The following is a 20,041-nucleotide window of genomic DNA, read 5'->3' on the forward strand; positions in this document are numbered from 1 at the left end:
ACCAAGTTAATGGAAACCAATTTCATAACGTCATCAATGCATGTTAGTTTTGTACATGTAAAGTTTCTGTTCTGGAATAGTAACGACACAAAAAAGGGAGTTTCCAGGTATTCTGGAAAAAATAGTCCCCAACATTTCCAACCTGATGTCTATTTCGTATGTTTTCACCGATGGTGGCAGAAAGAGTTTTTATCTGATCCGATTCTGGTGACCATACAGAAAGAGATCAGAATTTGATTGGATGGGAATCGATTCCCGGAGAAAGCCATTTTTATTTTCACTCCGTGGTACGCTCCGTGGAACAGATCCCGGGGCCCGTGCTGCATTGATGCAATATTCAAAACACCATCCGTATGCGCGTTCCCTGGGCTTGGCAATAGCAGCAGTTATGTAATGACTGGTGACCATCGCGAACCCTACCTGAGGGATTAGTGACACTTGTCATGTGTGCACGGACGAGACCGTTCGATGTAGTCGATCCTGGGAAAGACCGAACCCCGGATCTCCTTTCCCGGAAGGCTCCCCGGGGGTGCCTAGAGATGGACGGTCCCCCATTCGTCAAAGGCTTGGTGGAGCGTTAATTAAACGCCAAAGTGCTTAGGGACTTCTATGTACCACGTTTTCTAGTATCTGTGTCTTGTTTTTTTTTTGCCCAGATCCCAGCAAGAACTGACCCAACTGGTATGGGGCACCAAAAAGGACCTGGTAACGTTGTGAGCCGACTCGAAAAGGGTGTCAATTTGCTTGTCAATTTAAGCTTCGTTACGTTTGATTACAACCCTCGTAGTCCGATCGCACGCAGCGCAACTCCCAGCATCGGCATGTAATGCATCACGACGAACCGACCAACACACCAAACGTTACCTCGGTCTGCATTCACACTGCGTTAGTTTCCGACTTACCATCCGGAATATCTGATGGCGGTTTCTATGGCTACACCATTTTGCAATGCATCTGCGGTCCCTTGGGCAAAACCACACTTCCGACGTAGTTCGTCGTTCGTTTGGCAGCGGAATAAGGTACGAGTAGGAGTGAGGAACTCTGAGGTTTGGTTCTTCCAATCGATTGCTAAGGAGTTTTTCGAGGGGAAAAAGCAGTGGATTTCTGGGATCCCCCCTTTCGATCCTGAAAAATCCTGACCGGAAAGTTCGTTAACTTTGTCTGCCACGTGACGTCTGCTGGGTTAGATCCCGTACGGCTCGTCCACGTTTCGGACGGTGGAGCAACGAAGGATCACTTAATCAATATTTCAAAAAGAGCCAAGATTCAATCCCCTCCGGACATACTTTTTTTTGTTACGGGGAAGAAATCGAGGGCAAGGGAACTTTTTCGGACAGCTGGGGTTAGACTGGGGTTGATGGAAATCCCTTTTCCCGGCTGGGTGGGTGCTGTTGTGGAATGGATTGTGAAGTTGTAGGCCTACAACATGATAGGATGTTAAATAATAGGTCGAACGAAGAAGGGATAGAGTTTCTGCTGAATAAATATAATAAAATAAAGTTCTCTAATCTAGTTTTTAGTGCCTAATCCTGAGTGGTTCCAGTAGTCTCGTAAAGAGCTGTGAGGCATAAAAATCATATGCGAAATTGTATTTACTTGCAACGAAATTTCGCTCATGTTCCATTTGGCCCTCTTCAGTATGTGTGTTGAATAAGCAACGGAAAGGAAAAAATTCCTTGGGAGCTCCTCAATCGAACAGGTCACCGAAGAATTGATATTTTGCATTTCTGGTGACAAAAGGCAAAGTTGCTATTTAGTACATGACGTTCGATACAATTTGTGCATTCGAGTGAAGGTAAAAGTTCGCGAGTTGCGTGTATCGACCAAATGCAAAATGTTTGCCCATCGTGTCACAGACGAGGTGAATGTGGACAAGTTTTACAAAAACTCCCCGATAAGGGACGTGCAGGGTAAAGTTTTGGAAGCGAACCAACTAACTGGGGCGGGCAAAAGGGGAAAAGCAGGAAGCAGTTAAGAATACAGCAGTTGATTGAATTGATTGGGCCAGAAGTGGAAAAGTTCACCTGCATAAGCTGACGACTCGTTACGGCACCCGGACAACGGGGGGGCACATTTTTTGGGGCAGTATTCCTTATGGTTAGGAGAGAAGAAGAAAAAAAAACCCCGCCTGGTTTTCACATCAGTTTTTCCGAGTTGGAAAAGTTTCATTTTTCCATCCCTCAATCGGCATGATGGGAACAATTTTTGTACCCGTAGCCGGAAGCTGTTTTTGGGGGGGTTGAATTTTTATTTCCCAACGTAACGGTGGCGTTGACAATAAAGCGGAAACAGGTTTAGAAGTTTCTTTCTCCTCCGTTTTTTTTGCGGATGATTCAACCCGCCTATAGAAGTCCTTTGGAATGGCATTCCAGCTCAACGATATTGAAAGTTCACCCTACCCCGCTTCGTTCCTATTCTGTGCCAGCTTAATGCGGTAGCATTGTGAAACTGTGACCACATTGCGAATGCTAGTCGCCAACGGGTAGGAAAAAGTAGCTTACGATGTCGCAAGAAGTACTTCCCGGGTTTCTTCCGAAATACCATACAGAATGGCAACTACACGATGAGCGGGCCCTTTCTTGAGGCGGAATGCACTTTGGCGCACAGAGAGAAAATGCCATGCAATGTTAGCTCGAGACGATTGTTGTGTACCGAAAAGTTGCCCATTCTTGGTGCATTACTATTAACTTCAGCCTATAAATATCCATAAACACGTAATATTGCTCATTCCCCTGGTGTCCCTTGCAACCAATGAACGTGGCATCCACTGCTTTCCCTCCCCGAAAAAGGTTGGTGGATAGACACTTTATTACATCGCATACTTCCGATTGCTGAATGTATTCAATAAAAAAAGGAAAGCACAAACACTAGCCGGTGGAGTTGTGGTGTCGTGTGCGAAAACTCTTTCGGCCATCTTTACTTGTTGGCCATCTGTTCGGGCCAAAATGGGGCGTGCGGGCGATGGCGAAAAATAGGACTTAATAATTTAAATTGAAATTAATGTCCAGTTGTTTACAGGCTATGTAAATTGTAGTGCAGCACTCACGTAGCCACACGTACTCACCCGGAGTCCGGGAGGGCTTTTTGCTGCGGGATGTGCAATAGTGGGTCTACATCGTTTACGATGCGAATTAAGGCGAGCGCCCGTTCGCTTCATGGTGGCCTGTTTGCACACTGGATAAGTGTAGGCAACACTTTTGTACAGTGGATCGGTTTGCATAATGTCGACAAACAAAACCCCCTTCCCTCCTCACCCCGTTCCGGGACGTTCCCCAGCCTACCATCCGGGATGTTTCTCCAGGATATGCGTCCAGGGAAATGGTGGAAAACCGGGCCAAAAACGGACGGCAAGCGAAAGTTTAGCAGCAGAAAACTTTAAGCTTCTTGTTTGCTTTAGTTCGGTACTGGTTTGTGATGATGCTGCAGCATCAGCCTCGGCAGCAAGTGTTGTTGTGCACGGTGCCATATGCCGTCGAAGGAAAACTCCCTACCCTCCTTTATGTCGAAGCGGATCGTTGGGCGTCTTTGTGCGGTGCGGTTTTTTTGGTTCCCGGTGCAGTGCAGCAAGCAGGGTTCCGACCGGCAGGAAGAACCGCACCGTACTACGCGCGGTTTTGCAGTGAGAGTAATTTTCATTTTTAATGTGCGCATTCCCGGCTCCCTGTGTTGGGTAATTTTGCATAAATATAAATATATTTCTTATGAAATGCCACGGCAGTTCCGTTCGGCGCGACGGTCGACGGGCATTGCCGTATTAGTGGCCCATCTTTCACACCGATCCACGACAGAAAGTTGTGCGGTTCGTGTTTGTAAATAATAGATGCGATGGATGAAACCATTAACATTGGCCGGGCAGCGAATTTTTGCGGGTCGAACCCGGGAAGACGCGCGGCGCTACTGCATTGTATGCCATCAGCATATCACACCGGAACACACCGGATGTGGGAAATAATCTGAGATAAGAAGAAATCATCACCGGGCGACATGGAATTGGGGGTGGGGGGAGATTTTCGGAGATGCAATCAGTGACACGGGCACACTGTTGCAGGGGACGTTTTTGGCTTAAGGTTGATTTTTGGGCGAACGTAATCGCGCGATGGGATAGAATAGAGCGTTTGTACCGTTCGGCCAGCCAGATTCCCCGTGGGAGTTGGGTATGAATAATTTAAGCGCACCTCGAAACTTTCACATCGGAACTCAGGGTTGCAGGCGATTTTTTCTTCTATGTTTCATGTGTAGCGTTATTTTATCTTCTTGGTTTTTTTTTAAGTTTATTTTAATGCTGCCAACAACCGGCAGTCCCGGATGTGTAGCAAGCAAAATCCATTTCCTGTGCGACGTCCTTGTACCAGTGCATCGGTACTGTATACGGGAGCGTCTGAATAAAGAAGCAATGCACCTCCATCCACCAGTCGAGGGAGAAAACGGGAGAGAGAGAGAGTCGGAAAGAAAATGATAAGAAAAATATCATCTTAAACGCATGAGGGATCTTCATGTTTTTCTGATTTTTGTCCCCTTCTCGGCACTGTTTCACGAGGGTTTTCCCGCTCGGGGGAAGCAATCAACGAGACGCACATGAAGCACCAGTGGCAAATGTTTAAAAATGTATTTTTCCACTGCTAAAAGGTCGTGCGTCTTTCTCCGCCTCATGAAGATGGAAGGGATGGAAGCTGTCCTGTCGTTTCGGGTGTGGTGCGAAAGATCAAAGGAATGTTTTGTAATTTTCTTCGATGAAGTTAAGGTATTTTTATCGAAAGTTGCTCATCGGAAGACGATTCACTCGCGACCTGCATGATAAAGCAAACAGCGCAGTACAGCGTAGCGTATACCGCTTATGCGAGAGGGTGTGAATTTGTCTGTTAGACCGATTTAGGGTGGGTGAGTTTACCTTTTCGATAGTGTCGCCCCCCGCACACCCCGAACTCATCAAGTAGAATGTAGTAGAAAGCTGAAGTAGAAAAGACATCGGCAAAGTTAGTCCCGAAATTAACGAACCGTGTCCAGGTTGGTGTTTTTTTTTGTTCACTTCTTCATCACCCCCCCCATTTTGAGGGTGTAATGTGACTGAAAGGGGGCAAAAATGAAAGAACTTTTTCCATTAGCTTGCTTTGCCGTTTTCATTACCTTTCATCATCGAGTGGCCACACAATTTTTACGTCAAGAGCAAATTACGAAATTTGTAGAGCTAAATTGTTGGCAATATTTTCGCTGAACTATTCTTCGAATGTTGGGTGGTTTTTTTGGGGGGGTGAAGGTGGAGGAGGTTTGAGAATTTTCAAGTGCTTGGTATCCTGACTTGGAACGACTCGACTGCAGCGAAAATGATGTGCACAGTGCCACAGTTTTCCAGTACTCTACCGATGTACTTCGCGTTTGTCATCGTTTCGTTAAGTGGAAAGTATGAGATGGACATGGGTCACAAAGAAGAAGTAAAAAAAACGTAGTACTTTCATTTCCTTCAACTTATTATCACTCTGGAAGCCGAGTAAGGTAAGATGCACCCGGTTATCTTTGACCGTAAGAAGAGACACTTCGACTAGCGTGCCGCTTCGAGACACGGGAGCTTTCCAACGATTGTTAGTACAAGCATGGCTTCTCCGGTAGTTGGTGATATTGGTCGAATGGAACAGTGTGGGAAGTCGTTTCTAATTGCGCAATAGGAGAACAGGAACTTTTCCGCATCATTTTACGATAGGTTCGGTTCCTCGCTTACTGTCGCATCTCGATTCTCCCCGTGCCGAAGCACCAAAGTTGTATGTGAGCGAATGGAAGCCACACACGCGGGAGGACAGACGATGGCATGGCAGGGTTTTAGTTGGCAAGAACTTTTATCATACGTCGTGGGTAAAGTTTGTGATTATTTTTATCTGCAAAACCCGGTATTATCCCGTTGACGTTTCGGTCGCATTGAAGTCCATCGCTTCTTAAACTAGTGCTTCAGCGTAAGGTATTAAGCTAGTGGCAGCTACTTGCTACGGTAGCACAAGTACGAGGGAAAGTTAGTGGATCGTCGTTTTTTTTTTTGGTTGTTGTTGCCCTTGTTGCCATCTCCTCTAACCGTCACATTAACGGTTCGTTTGGGCTTAAAGTTGTCGGCAAGAGTCATTAGTCGATAAGAAAAGTCGAAACATTCTTGCGAGAAGATGGTGTGTCTTTTTTACTGAAACCATACCTTACTAAGGTTATCGTTTCATGTCGAAGTATAGTGGTTTTTGTAGAAAAAAGCCACGTGCACACAGACACACGGACACTGAGAGAAAACATAAAAACCGGAAATGGTTACAATTCCTTGGGGATTTGAAATCCATTTGATGTTAAGAAGGATTTTCAATCCAAAGATTCAGTATAAGAAAGGCAAATACCAGAACATAAACACCAAGCCAAGATCCTAACGAAGGGTCGATTTGGGGGGAGGGGGTGGGGAGGAACTGGATAGCCTAATAAACTTTCATGACATTGTCATCTGCAGAGAAAGTGACTGTGTGAGTTTTTTTCTTTATAGCAATGAAACTGCACCACGGACCGAATGTCCTGGGCTTTCGTTTGGTGTCCATGGGTGGATGTCGATGGAAACATGTAGGAAAAAAAAGGAAGAGGAAAAGTTCCATAAAGTTGACAGTTCTTTACGTGGTTCTCTCCGTTGAAATGTGGTAATGGTGCTAAACGAAACGGCCGCAGGAGCACAACAAAGGCGGGACGAGAGCATTGTAAAGGAAATTAAAATTCAACATCAAGAAATTGAACTGCCGATGGCAAGGATTAAATACATAAGAGTGTTAGCAGGGCGAAGAGTTTAACGAGAAATGCACAAAAAACAAATAAAAAGGTAAATAAAACGACTAAAAACCAGTGGAAATAAAAGAAATCCCCGTGTAAACGGGGGTTGCGGAAAAGTTTAAAATGTTTGCAATATTTTGCTTATTATACAGACACGAAACAAGTAGGAAGAAATGAAAATATGCCGCCATTGCTGTTGGGACCCACCGAAACCGTTTTGCGACCGCAACCAGGCTCATGAACTCGATACGCCGAGGGTAGCCTTTCGGGTAGGCTACGGAGTTAATTTAAACTTTAGTCATGTTTTCGAACTTCACGCTTTCCGCGTGTTTCCACCCTCCCGAGGATGCGTTGATACAAACGGAACGGTGGTCGTCGGTAAGTTTGCGTTTCGGAAGAAGGTCCTTCGTTTACAGAGTTATGATATCGCACACAAACCACAGCCGCGAACACATTTTTCACATGAGAACTGCGCCGTATATACGCAGCTACACGTGCACACAACGTGTGATCCCGGCATGTACTCCACCTGTCCATGGAGTAAGGACCGCCGGGTTGATTCTTGACGTCAAACGTCACAATTTTGTCTCATTAGCAGCATGGTTTCGACGGTAAACTTGATTAGATTTCTAATTACGGGTACATACACACTCGCAAAACCCCATGTACGTGCGAAGGGGGCTCCCACAGCTTATATTGAAGGATAATCCTTAAGCAGCATTGGTACGAGGTGCCGACCCTCGTATGCTGCTTAATTCATGGCCTCAAATCAACTGTCACTCGCTGCTGTCACAGATGTGACTGAGCGCTTCCAGTCTTCTGCTGTGGGTGTGACACCGGGGGGGGAGAAAGTATACTTGTCCTATCCGTTTTTAGCAAAAGAGAGCGCGACCAAAAGCGCCTAAATTTATGCTCATTTGGTACATTTTGTTCTAACGGGCACCTGCCCATACAAGCGAGTCGGCTAATTGTTTCTTTTCATCCAAACATCAGACTTGGCAACGAGAGCACACATACACACACATGCATGTGTTTCCGGGTTTTGTTTTGTGGACCAAAAATTAATTACATTTTTGATCCCATCGGGAGACCTTTTCCATGTTCCGTGTTCGTTCCCTATTTTCCCGCCATCAGTTTTCGGCTTTTCTTAGCAATCGGGAAAAGGAAAAGATCACGACCGCTTTTGGCTTTTCCGTCTCCACGTTTCCACGTTCTTCACAGGATGCAGGAGGTGAAGTAGACATTTACCAAAAAAAAAAATGGGAGGGAAATATATTTAGTTATTTTCTTGGCAAAAAGAATCGCCAAGAAAATCTCGATACCAATTATGCGACCCTGCATTTGTCGTTTGGCTGGTTGGCGCCGTAATGTGCTTGTTACTAAGGGTGACACCCCTTTCCAGACGGCCATTTTGTGTGCTTTTTGGGGTGGCTTTTCGCATTCTGGCTGTTTTTGTCTTGCCGAACGCGTACAGACACATTCTAATATGGAGGCAATGGAAGAATTTCTTTGTGGAGCGCAAATAAGAAAAAAAAAAGAAACGAAATGACATTCCGATGCTTATGGAAGCTCGGAAGGAAGAATCGTTTGCAAAAGAACCCATTCGTCATGGTGTCTTAACGATGCAATCGTCTGCAGCCGTCACTGATGCTCCCTTCCGGATCCGGACCGTACACTGTGTCTGTGTGTTTGATTTCATTTCCTTCTTTTGCTTCGATGGGGTTCATTTTCGCCACCACCACGGGGGTAGGCCATTGTCATTACTGCCGATGGAAGAATCGTTTAAACGGTTGAACGGATGCATGGCATGTGTGTGGTTCGGTGAAGGAAGGAATTGGTACCGTCGTCGAGGTGTGAAAGGCATCCGGATCCGTACTTTAAAACTCGGTTTGTGGGGGAGCGAGGATTGCCGATAAAAGAAAATTGCAAACCATGAAGAGTGGTGGAAAATCAACCTTAAATGAAGGCACTATAATGCGTCATGTATGTCGCTTTGTTACGGTAAAGTCATTCTGTACGATTCAATTTTTATTTCCCCCTTTGTAGATAGATAGAACATTAAACTTTTTAAAGTAATAAATGATTTTAAATAAATTTCAAATGTTCGAAAAAAAGAAACTTTCCTCTGTAAACGATTTTGTGCAGAAATAAGAGCAAATACCATAAAGGGAAACTCGTCACGTACGGCAAATGAATTTTTAAATAAATTCAAATGGAATGTACCGAATCATCAAAGTACTACTAAAGGACCATACCCTCATACCGAGTGAACAGGGCATAAAGGGCATAAAGCAAATGGTGCCATTTCATTGGAATTTATTTCTATCGGGATATTTCTCGTCCTTAAAAAAAACTAGGAGAAAGATGGAAAACATGTAAAGATATGTGAAATAGCATTTTTTTTTCGTTGGCATAACCATTTCCACGCCATGATGGGGTATTTATGTATTTCATTGATCTTTTGCAAGTACATTAAAGCATCGAAACAGCATTACTACTGCATTGGTTTCTCTCCTACCCCGCCCCGGGTTTAGTCCGCATTGCATATACGGACGCAATGTATGGAAAACAATAAGCGAAGCTAATTTTGAAACCAATTTCCATAAAGCCATAAGCCCAATGGTGGTGGTCATGGTGCGTGAGATCAATTACAGACGATAATACGGCGTGGTAATATGATTTGGTTTGAAAAGCAAATTGCGACTCGCCAAATTCATCTAAATTAGCGTAATTAACCACACTTGATGTGCGAATTCGTTTCAATTAAAATTACAGCCGGAAAAGCTGGATGCGGAAAAGCCGGAGATGGACGCCTGGGAAGATGGGAGAGCAATCGGGCGAACACTTTTCCAATAAGACTGGTCGCGCTGGTCACCGGCCGGGATGATGGAATCAAAACGGCATTGGAAGTGCAACCAGATGGTAAAATCGAAAATTGTTCATCGAATTGAATCTCTATGTGGTTTGGTTCTTCTTTGAATTTCCACACCCTTATTAGAGTGTGTTGTTTTCGCGTGTGGATGGGAAAAGTTTGCTACAAAAGGGGCACATTTCGCTTTCCAACTTTACAGCCAACTCAAGCGCACACACGCCAAGGACGACCTCGATGCTCGATGGACCAAAAAATTGGAGGGAGAAATATTTTTAATTTAATATTTTAAAAATCATTGTTGTATTGGAGTTTTTTCGTTTGGTCTTTTCTCGCAGTGGTGGTCTTTTTTCCAGCTTATATCTAGCTATATTGCACGGGTTTCACAAGTGGTTCTGTATATGGAAACAAGCCTAGCAAGTACAGAAGCGAACACAACACATTCGCCACGAATGCTGATTCTGCCGATAGGCCGAAAAGGCTCGAGTGCGCATTGGACATATGAAAGTGGTTCTGTGCGGGAATTGGCAAAGTGGAATTGTAAAATCAGATTATCAGACTGCGGGCTGTTTTTGTAATTGGCAAAAACGGGCCAACAAAGCCGGAGAGAGGACCGTACAATCGGGCAAATGGTATCGGATACTGGGGTGTGAAAGTGTGGGGATAATATATTTTATATTTAAATTGAATCTCTATGATTGTTATTAAAATACTGTCAAATTGAATCTAAATGAAGTAACGAATCAATCGAAGAATTTGTGCACCAAAAAGGGGTACATGTAGTATCAGTACTGTTGTGCCCCGAATGGACTGCAATGGGTTCGATTGGTGTATGGCATGATATTATGATATATTAATTAGATTACCGTTTTGATTTGTCGAACCGGATCGGTTTTGCTCGCTGGCGCATTTGTCTTGCAGACTGATCTGCTCCTGGGGAATATATCATGCGTGATTGATGGGCGTGAAGTGGGTATGAATATGTATTTCCAGCCATTCCAGGCCGTAGCGTCCAGGTGGAAATTCGTCGTAACGCAGTCCGAGGGAAGCAAGTTGATTTAGTGCGCTATGCCAAACATTGTCCACCGATTGATTGTCCTCTGCACGATAGATGGAAGACATAACGTGCGGCACTGGACAGGATAATGGGTGTCAAGAAGCAGAGCGAAAGTCAGCGACGCGTGTCCATTGCCTGCGCGTTTGTCGTAGGCGTCTGTGCACTTCAATCAAATTAATTAAATTGCATTAACAAGTTAAACAGAAAGTTCCACCAGTGCCAGTGCCGAAGGGCAACGAGAAGTGCGCGAACTGGTAAAATTCTCGATCCTAGGCAAATAATCATCATCAGGCAGTCAGCCAGCCAGTCATCGCTTCAGTTACTCTCCAAGATTGTGCCGCACGTTGGGAGCCGGAACCTTTTGCCGAATAGGGAAAGTTTCCGGGGCCAGCCGGAAGTTGCTGTTTTCGTCGAACCATCCACGTTTCGGTGGTTCGTTCGGGCTGACTGTTCTAAAAGGAAGAAGGTAAAAAAACCGCTCCCTTGCTCAGTGTCGCATCAGTTAGCGACACCCCATCAATTTTCGCATCATAATTTAAATTAACATATTTCCATCCTAAAGAAGTTAGCGTGCGCCGCACCACGGAGCGGAATTGCCATGAAAGAAAACAAAACCCCTCGCGCTGCTGCATGCCTTTTTTGGGGGGGACAAACAAAATTTCGTAACGAAGTAACCTGGTATGAGGGCCCACTACAACAGGAAAAAAAGCGGAGCGAGGCCGCTAAACGACGCGCAGGGCCAACGTGTTTTGTGTCATTAGAAATTGATTTAAATGCGAATGCAAGTGAGTTGATTCCCCGGGAGGGGGAGAATTTCTGCTCTGCCACAATCACACCCCTTATAGAGATTAGGACATTTTCTCGCACCGGGTGGAGGGTGTTTTGCAAATTTGAGTTCCAAGCTGAATGATTGTTGCTAGGCGGAAGAGACCGGAACCGGATTTGAAGTACGCACCGAAAATGACGTCCCGTGCCAGGAGGGGGCTCCTTCTTAACGAGGGAGTTTTTCATCGCTTTACTTTTTGTTAACTCAATTCTTTTGGAAAATGTTACACCGGGCGCAATGCAATATATTTAGCAAGTGTAGCACAAAATTATGGTGCTCTTAGATAAAGCAATTCTTCCTACGCGCCCTCGTCCGGTGGAAAACAGACGGTAAATTGCTGGTTCATACGATATATAGCCTGCAGGCAATAGGTCTCTTTTGGAATGCTAGAATGGCCAGCAGGAGGCCACCATACCAGATGATACACATCACTGGCTCCAGGAAGAAAGGGGTTCCCGCTTCCCAACTGCATCCGGTATCCCGGCCCAGACTCCAGGGAATGTTTGCGGGACACATTGCAGCGAAGATACAGCTACATGGCATCCCAGTGTCACATCAATTTGTATGCTAACTGTTAACACAAATATTTAATTATCCGTTCGATCACGGAATGATACACATTAGGGCGAGCTTCAGGGATTCTGGTTTGTGTGGTGTGGGGAATTCGATTCTACAAATCTATCAAACCTTTGCGGTAAAGGTGTATTGATTTGTGAACACCACCGCTCATCAACTGTCGAATGTGGACATCAGTTCAGCTCCAATGTTGGGTTACGTTTAGGCAAGAGGCGACTGCTCGTGGTACTAGTGCCCTTTTGAATGCAACATTTATCAAAAGTCCGGTCCTCGGTCGCGCATACGTCCGAACCGAGGGGGCAAAAAGAAAGCCTGCTTCAGATGACGTACGATAAGCAGCAGCAATTTCCGAGGGAACCGTAGCACTTCCCCAAAAACTAACGATCGCAACAGCTGCTGCAGACTCCAGAAGGAAGCAGGCTAGAAGCGCTGTCAAATAAACGTCTGGCCGTGTGTCGTTGTCCCGGCAAACGAATCTATTGCCCGAACACGCGAGACTCTCGGGGGCAGGAAGCACCCGTGGTAACACTTCAAATCACATGCAGCAATCAAAACAGGATGTCGTTCTGGACGACAGTTTGGTGTGGTGGGTTAGGTTTTGGAAATTTTCGTGGAGGCTCATTTTATGTCGGTCGGTTGTTTGGATGTTTTGGGGTCTATCAGGAAGAAAACTGGACATATGTGATGTGCTGTATGTCGGACGACCGCGAACGAAATCAATTCATCAAAATTCATTTTTCCATGGGAAATGGGGATGACACCGGGGTGGCACTGGTCCAGCGTGATGGAAAGATCACACAGAGGATGACGTCCGGCTTTGACAGAGCACTTGTTGTTTGGGCTAGATGTCGTGTGTTAGTGTTCCGGTTCGCGTTAAGGTTTGTGCGTTCACCAGATCCGAAGGGCTGCAGATAGCGTTGATTTAGTTCACCAACTGGCAATCCACCGCACACTGGCACGAATCAGCAAAAATAATTGGAACGATGCAGACCTCGAACGTTGCATTGCTTTGAAGTTCAGCTGGATGAGTTCCTGCACTTGGAGATTGAAGGTTTTTTGGTTGAGTTTACTTTATACTTAAAGCGAACCGGTGCGTTTTGTTGAACAAGTTTGTTATCGCACAAACAGCGGTGAAATAGGCGGTGTTTTTGTGCCGGCTAATTGAAATGGTTCACATCTCATTGGAACTGGGCGGAACATTAAAAACGGTATGTTAAATGAAGCAAAAAGGCTACTACTCCTCCCCCCGTATTTTCCTGTAAATGTGAACCATGCACTTTAACCTATCGATAAAGCGAATGAACGTATGAGGGGTTCGAGGACACCCGGTAAGGACACCCAGCTTGCGCTGCTAGGTGAGCATTCGATTCGACCGGAGTGCTCAACCCGCTGTGTATGGTCGTATGAAAAAGTAATGCCGATTGTAAACGGAAATAATATAAAAGGGTAAAAGCATTAAATGTTTGATGCCTTGGCGAACGATGGTTCGGCGAACATGATGCGTTTTGCAGGCGCAATAACAGCATCATCATCATGTTGATCCGCTTGCTGCTTCGGTGCTTTTTAGATGATGGATTATTTGATAGATGCACAACATATCAGATGATGTATATGCTTCAACCATCAAGGGGCCACGGGACCCGCCCGATGGGTGGGTGCAGATGCATCGAAGTTGTGGAGCACTCCTCGACGGACGTTCTCCTTGGTGTCTGGCTCCATTCGGTGGCGTGGTGAACGAATCTCTCAAAGTCGTCCGCTCGTCCTGCACGATGGACATGGGATCTCACGGTACGGATGAATAATTGATATCGGTTTTATGTCGAAGGTAGGACGGTTCTTTGCTGCACCCCATTTTGCCCAGTTTTGCCCTCTACTCGTCTACTCTAGTTCATTACCCGTTCGGGTGAGCATCATTTAAGCTAATTGCTACATAGTTACCATTTCAATCATGTCTCTCCTTGCTCCCCAGAGGGATGCAATCCGTTTTGAAGGGAAACATAGCGAGAGAGAGAGAGAGACAGAGAGAACAAAAATAGCTTTACCGGAAGGAGAAATATTGTCCACACTGGTTGAGTGACCTTTAGAGTTGATACACGTTACAGAAAGTACCGGAAGTGTGTCTGTGTGTGATGGATATAGAAATAGGATTTAGGTAGGGGTCCCGAACGAACGAATCCATTTAAGCGTTCCCGGACAGCGTTAGGATTCTAATTAAAGGAAAAAAAGTGGAGGACACAGCAGCGATTTCACGAGATTCGCAAACATGCATCCACATATGTATTCGATGGCGTGTTCCGTTTATCGTTTGAAGCAACAACAAAGGCAAAAAATAGTAATAAAGGGACATTCGTTGGCACAGGAAAAAGGGCATACCAGTTGGGACATCATTAATTTTGTAGAAACTTTTTTGCGATTTTTTTTGGGTTTTTTCTACCCTTTGCTTCACACCACAAAATGTCCTCCGGGGTTCGTTTGGATTGTTTTGGGAAAGTTTTTTTCTCTGTTTCGTTGCTGCAGTTTGGGTGGATTGGAGGGGTTTTTTTTTAATAAACGAACGTATGGCGCGACCATGTCCGACCCGATAAATAGCGTAATTGATCCGAAATGAAGTAGCAGCTGGTGTTAATTGGGAGTTATATGCATCGTACCACCACGCTCTTTGCGTAACCCCAAGACCCCATGCGAGATGGGGCAAATTGGTATGGTCGATGGTGCGTTTGCTGCTGGTGAATTCCCTGTTTTTCACCCCCCTTTACGCCGATATATGATTGTCACAAGTTGCGTTGGGTGCGACAGAAATTTGCATACGTTTGAGAAGATCTGTCTGTGGAAATAATTGCTAACAAATATAATAATGTTTCGATTTTATTTTGTGTTGCACACAATTGTAACACGCCTAAGGTGGAAAGCAATTCCTTTCGTTCAAACCATCTGGTGGATGATTTTTATTGGTTTTATTTTTATCTTAAAGCCGATAACGGTTTCTTCAAGGAAAAGTTTCATGTCGCTCGACAGCAACAACAATTGTTTTAATGTTCAACTTTATAGCTCATGTTTTTAATATTTGAATCTTCAATTCGTACAATAATGCCCTTTATGGGGAATGGGGGGCGTTGCGTCACTCGTACAACATTTGCTGCATGGGCAAAGGTGCGCATTCGACGCGGTGGAAGATTTTGCTGCAAGTAATTTGATTTTACAGCACCGTAATCTACACAAACAGTGTGCAAATAACCGTTTGCCACGGCATTATCTTGCGACAACGGTTCGGATCGCTTCCGGGGTGGTAGCGATCGTTTCCGCGCTTTCATCCATAAACATATCCGCCAAAAACCCTAACGATAATGGTTGCGCACTTCCAGCTAATGTCGCACGATAGAGTGGAAACCCGGAACGGTGAAGATCCGGAAAGATGACCGGGAAGACTAACGTTTTGCTTAAATTATTCATTACAAAGTTTCGTGTGCATAGCCGCTGGACGATCGTGGAACAACCGTGGACAGTTTCGCTTTAAATCCGTATCTGACGCGGCCCGAGACTGCAACTTTTCCAGTTTGCTGGAAAAGGTGATTTAGCTCGCATCTCTGTCCGCAATTTCGGACAAGATTTCGCACCCTTTTTTGAGGAAGTCCAACAAAACCGGGGCTAAAAGTTTACTGATGAATCACCTCGAATTGCTGATGTGAATTTTTAATCAAGTTTAGTGCTCTCTCCACGCTTTTCAATGTTGCACCAGACCCCCCCGCAAAAAAAAGACACGAATCCTTTCATCTTTTCGATTCAGATCTTCGGAATACGGATTCGGTTTGCAATGTGGTGGCATACACAATCAAAGGAAACGCGGGATTGAGGGCTGAAACAACAACGCAAAACGGTTTTTGGCGGAAAATAAACCTAATCTTTTTGCCTTTACTTCCCAAATTTCGGTGCGATGTGAGTGGATGGTTTTTTTTCCGCCTTTGGTCCTAACATTTCTTTTTTGTTGCGTTATTTATTTATGCAGATCTACAGATAACATGTATCTAAACGAGCCTATCGCTTGCTCCGGAACTGTACGCTTAGTCATAGGGCGTACAGGAGTGCTCTCGGGGAAGCAAAAAACCCCCCGACACGATCTTTGAATATATGTGCAAAATCGGAAAAACAACCACTCAAGCCCAATTCCCGAAAGCTGTAGCCGGAGCGCATACAATGGAAAAACCATTGAGACACGGTCATTAGGAAGGATGCTGGAATTGGACGGACGGGCCCTTTGGGTATAGAAAATGAGTTACGTTCTGAGCGTCCCCGTTCCACCACTTACAGCCCCCCTCCACTGCCCTCAATCCAGCAACTGAACAGCACAGCAGCAGGGATAAATATTCATTTATGCATTGAAATGTGGCCCTCGCTCTTCAGTGAGCACGTGTTTTGATGGGCAAAACATGTGTTTTGCTTTACATTCGCCTCAAATTGTCAGGTACGATACGATTCAGACAAGCGAAGAGTTTTGGCGAAGGGTGGTCGAGGGGCCAGAGGTTGTGTGCCTTTTATATGACCGAGCTGGAGGTCAGATTAGTCAGATTGTTTAACAGCCGGTGTGTATCGGTGAAAGTGAGTACAGAGGAAATATCTAACCCATCCATCGAAAAACCCGCCCGCAGGATGCGCCGTGGCCAAGGACTCGATTAATTCATCAATTTTGCACGATGGGATGTTCGGCCGTACCGTCAGCATGAGCGTCTGAGCCTGGGCTTGGCCGCTGGTGGTTACGGTTGTTGGTTTTTTCGTTACGCACTCGAAAAGTGAGGAAAATATTTTCCTTAAATTAGCAATTCTGAACATTGCATAACATTTTCGCCCCATTAGCATAGGCAAAACGGGAGCTGCCGGGGTCTGGGGTTTTTTGGGGCGCGCTTTACGCTCTTGTCTGTAGGTAATCGAAACGCTTCATATTTCTGCTCTTTGAGGCAAGGCACGTACAGGAGGGAAAAATAAAATGGATATGATTTTATTTAAATCTTGCACGGTATGCACGGTTAGCTTCCGAAATGCACAGATATGTTAGTAGCGTGGAATCGAATTGAGTTAAATTACTGATTGCAAAAAAAAGTGTGCCCGTTACAAGCGTGCATACTTTACCGGGGTGTGAATAAATTAAGCTGAATATTGAAGCATTGTAGCTATATATACAAACGATTCGAGGGATCGCTGAGTTAAGCAAAAAAATATCCGGAACAGTTTGTGAAAACATATTTTCCTACGAGCAATGCATGAATGCCGTCACGCAGGCGAAAGTTTGCGGTCTCATTTGGGCCAAAGCCCCCGTGTTTGTATTTATGCTAATCGCATTTTCTACTCAAACAAATCAAAGGCTTTCGGGAAGGACGTCTATGTCTAAACACGCCACGAGCGGGTGAATATCATCGACAATGTTTTCCGTCGGTGGTGTGATGGTGGTTTTAATTTTATATTCAAATTGAATGTATTTCTAATCACCGCACACTGTAGGGAAATCGAGAGCAACCGATCACAAAACCCCTTGGGTGACTTAACAGTGGAAACCAGAGGCGGGGGGCGGAAGTTTCCATAGCAAGAGAAAGTGTGGGAAGATATTCATGACAGTAAGTTGAGCCATTGTTTGATCCACTATTTGTCGTCGGGTGATGAAATGAAATTAATTAAGACCACCTCTAGGTGCTACCCTAATTAAGAATAAGATTTGAATGTTAATGAAGGATGGGTTCGTTCCATTCCGGCCGGACCTACTTGTCGCAGGGTGCTACGGGGTTCTTCGTTCGCAAAAGTTAAACATTGCTGGAATGGGCAGTGAAGTGCAGTGAAACTGTTGCTTGCACCGGAGTAGCCGTTGCAGCTACGCCTTGTGCATGTGGAAACAATTGTAATTTCTAAAACGACTCTGGGATAGTCCGTTCCGGGGGTTTGTACGCGGAGCGCGATGGAGCACCAAAGCCTTCGGGATGGAATGTTCACCGTTTCCGGCAATATTTATGCTACGCTGCATTTGCAAAACTTCCAGCTGTAGAAGCGCCCCGATTGCATGACTATCTACGCGATGTTAGCGTTTGATTCGAGCGTGCCTTCGGAACGGGACCGGATGCGGCCTCGGGCAAAACAAACGAAATATATTTCCACCTCTCAGCTGCAACTGTGGCCTGGGTATTAGTGATGGGTAATCCGGAGTGGAATCGTGGATCCACTCCGACTCCGACTAAAAACCAAAATTGACTCCGGTCGAGTCCGGGTGAGTCCGGTCGAGTCCGGGTGAGTCCGGGCGAGTCCGGTCGAGTCCGGTCAAGTTCGCTCGAGTCCGGTCGAGCCCGGTCGAGTTCGCTCGAGTCCGGTCGAGCCCGGTCGAGTCCGGTCGAGTCCGGTCAAGTCCGGGCGAGTCCGGGCGAGTCCGGTCGAGTCCGGTCGAGTCCGGTCGAGTCCGGTCGAGTCCGGTCTCATTCACTTCTCACCTCTCACCACTCACCACTTCTGCCGGACTCATTCCGACTCCGACTCCAAATGACGGTGGAGTCGGACCGATCCGACTCTGGCAAAATTTATAGTTTACCCATCACTACTGGGTATGGCTACGGTAGTTTGAAAAACTATTGCAACCCGAACTGCCCTTACCCAGATTTCTTGTTCTAGTTTGTGATGAAAAATTTTCCTTGCTTTAGGCCATCGGAAAAGCGCACGGGCAGAAGCAAATTGTGATGAACGGAAGATGTATGTCGGTACGAAGGAAGGAAAGACAAGGAGTTGCTTTCTTGAACGGACGGCAGATACAGATACCGCGCCGCATTCGGGCCACATATTCCCCCAACTCCTACTTGCCGCTTCGGCTACTACACTACAGTCCAAACGGTCAAGAAACAGAAGGTGCAATCATAAAAAGATCTGACTTCTGTGCGCGAGCGTACGAAGCGCTGGCAAACGAAGCGAAAACTCTTATGAAAAATCCTCGGAAACTTGGTAAAATATTTCCTTCCGCAATGTCACTACCCATGCAGACCATGGTAAAGGCTGCTTCTAGCTGGTTGGTATAGGATCGCTTATCCACTTCACTTTTTGCCGGACTCTACCCCGTTCAGTTGACGCCTGATATGGATCTGGACCGGGAGATGTTCTAGAGCGGATTGTACCAGAGCCCAGAACCCCGGGTCCATGTGTATTGTATGTGACTGGGTGAAGCCTGTTTGTTGCTAGCAAATGTTTCGTTCCTCCTTTTTGATTGGTGATAAAACAAGTTGACAGCATTGAAATACCGTAAAAGCGATTCACGTTCACTGTACAAAGGAACATTTCTGCCATCTTATCACATACACACACATACACATGTCGGTTTCTCGTGGGTGAACACCGCCTTTTGCAAGCAGATACTTCCGGTTTTTCCCTGGGATTGACGGACGGACGGATGGACGGATCACTTTGCTGAATGATGATATTTCGCTTCGCTTTTTGTTTTGCAGTTATTTTTGCTTCCGTTTTTCCGTGATTACTTTCGCAATATAAAACGCTATTGCGTACGATATCGTGCCACTTCCGGCGGCCGTAGAGGGAATCCAGATCCGGCAAAGACGATACATGTTTGCTCGTTTCGTTTCTTCGTCTTGGATCTGTATTGTCGGTCGGTGGCGGTACTTGGTGGCAAGTCTCGAAGGTACGAGCGGCAATAGAAAGAATATTACATTTTGATTTTATACCTCAGAAGCTGTGAAGGGAGAGAGAGTGAGAGTGAGACCTCCCCGGGGGTTGGAAACCGAGAATTCGAGAACCGGATAAAAGATCTCTGACCGGATCGATTGAAGTGTGAGAATTTGATTGCCAGCCTTTACCGAAGCCGTCATATTAATCCCGTTTTGCAGAAACTCTCTTTTGTTTTATTTAACACTCTGTACCTTTTTATTGTTGTTGTGTGTGTGGGGGGTTTAACGAAACGTTTGCA

This window comes from Anopheles funestus, chromosome 3RL, assembly GCF_943734845.2.
Source record: "Anopheles funestus chromosome 3RL, idAnoFuneDA-416_04, whole genome shotgun sequence".
In the NCBI taxonomy this organism is placed as follows: Eukaryota; Metazoa; Arthropoda; class Insecta; order Diptera; family Culicidae; genus Anopheles; species Anopheles funestus.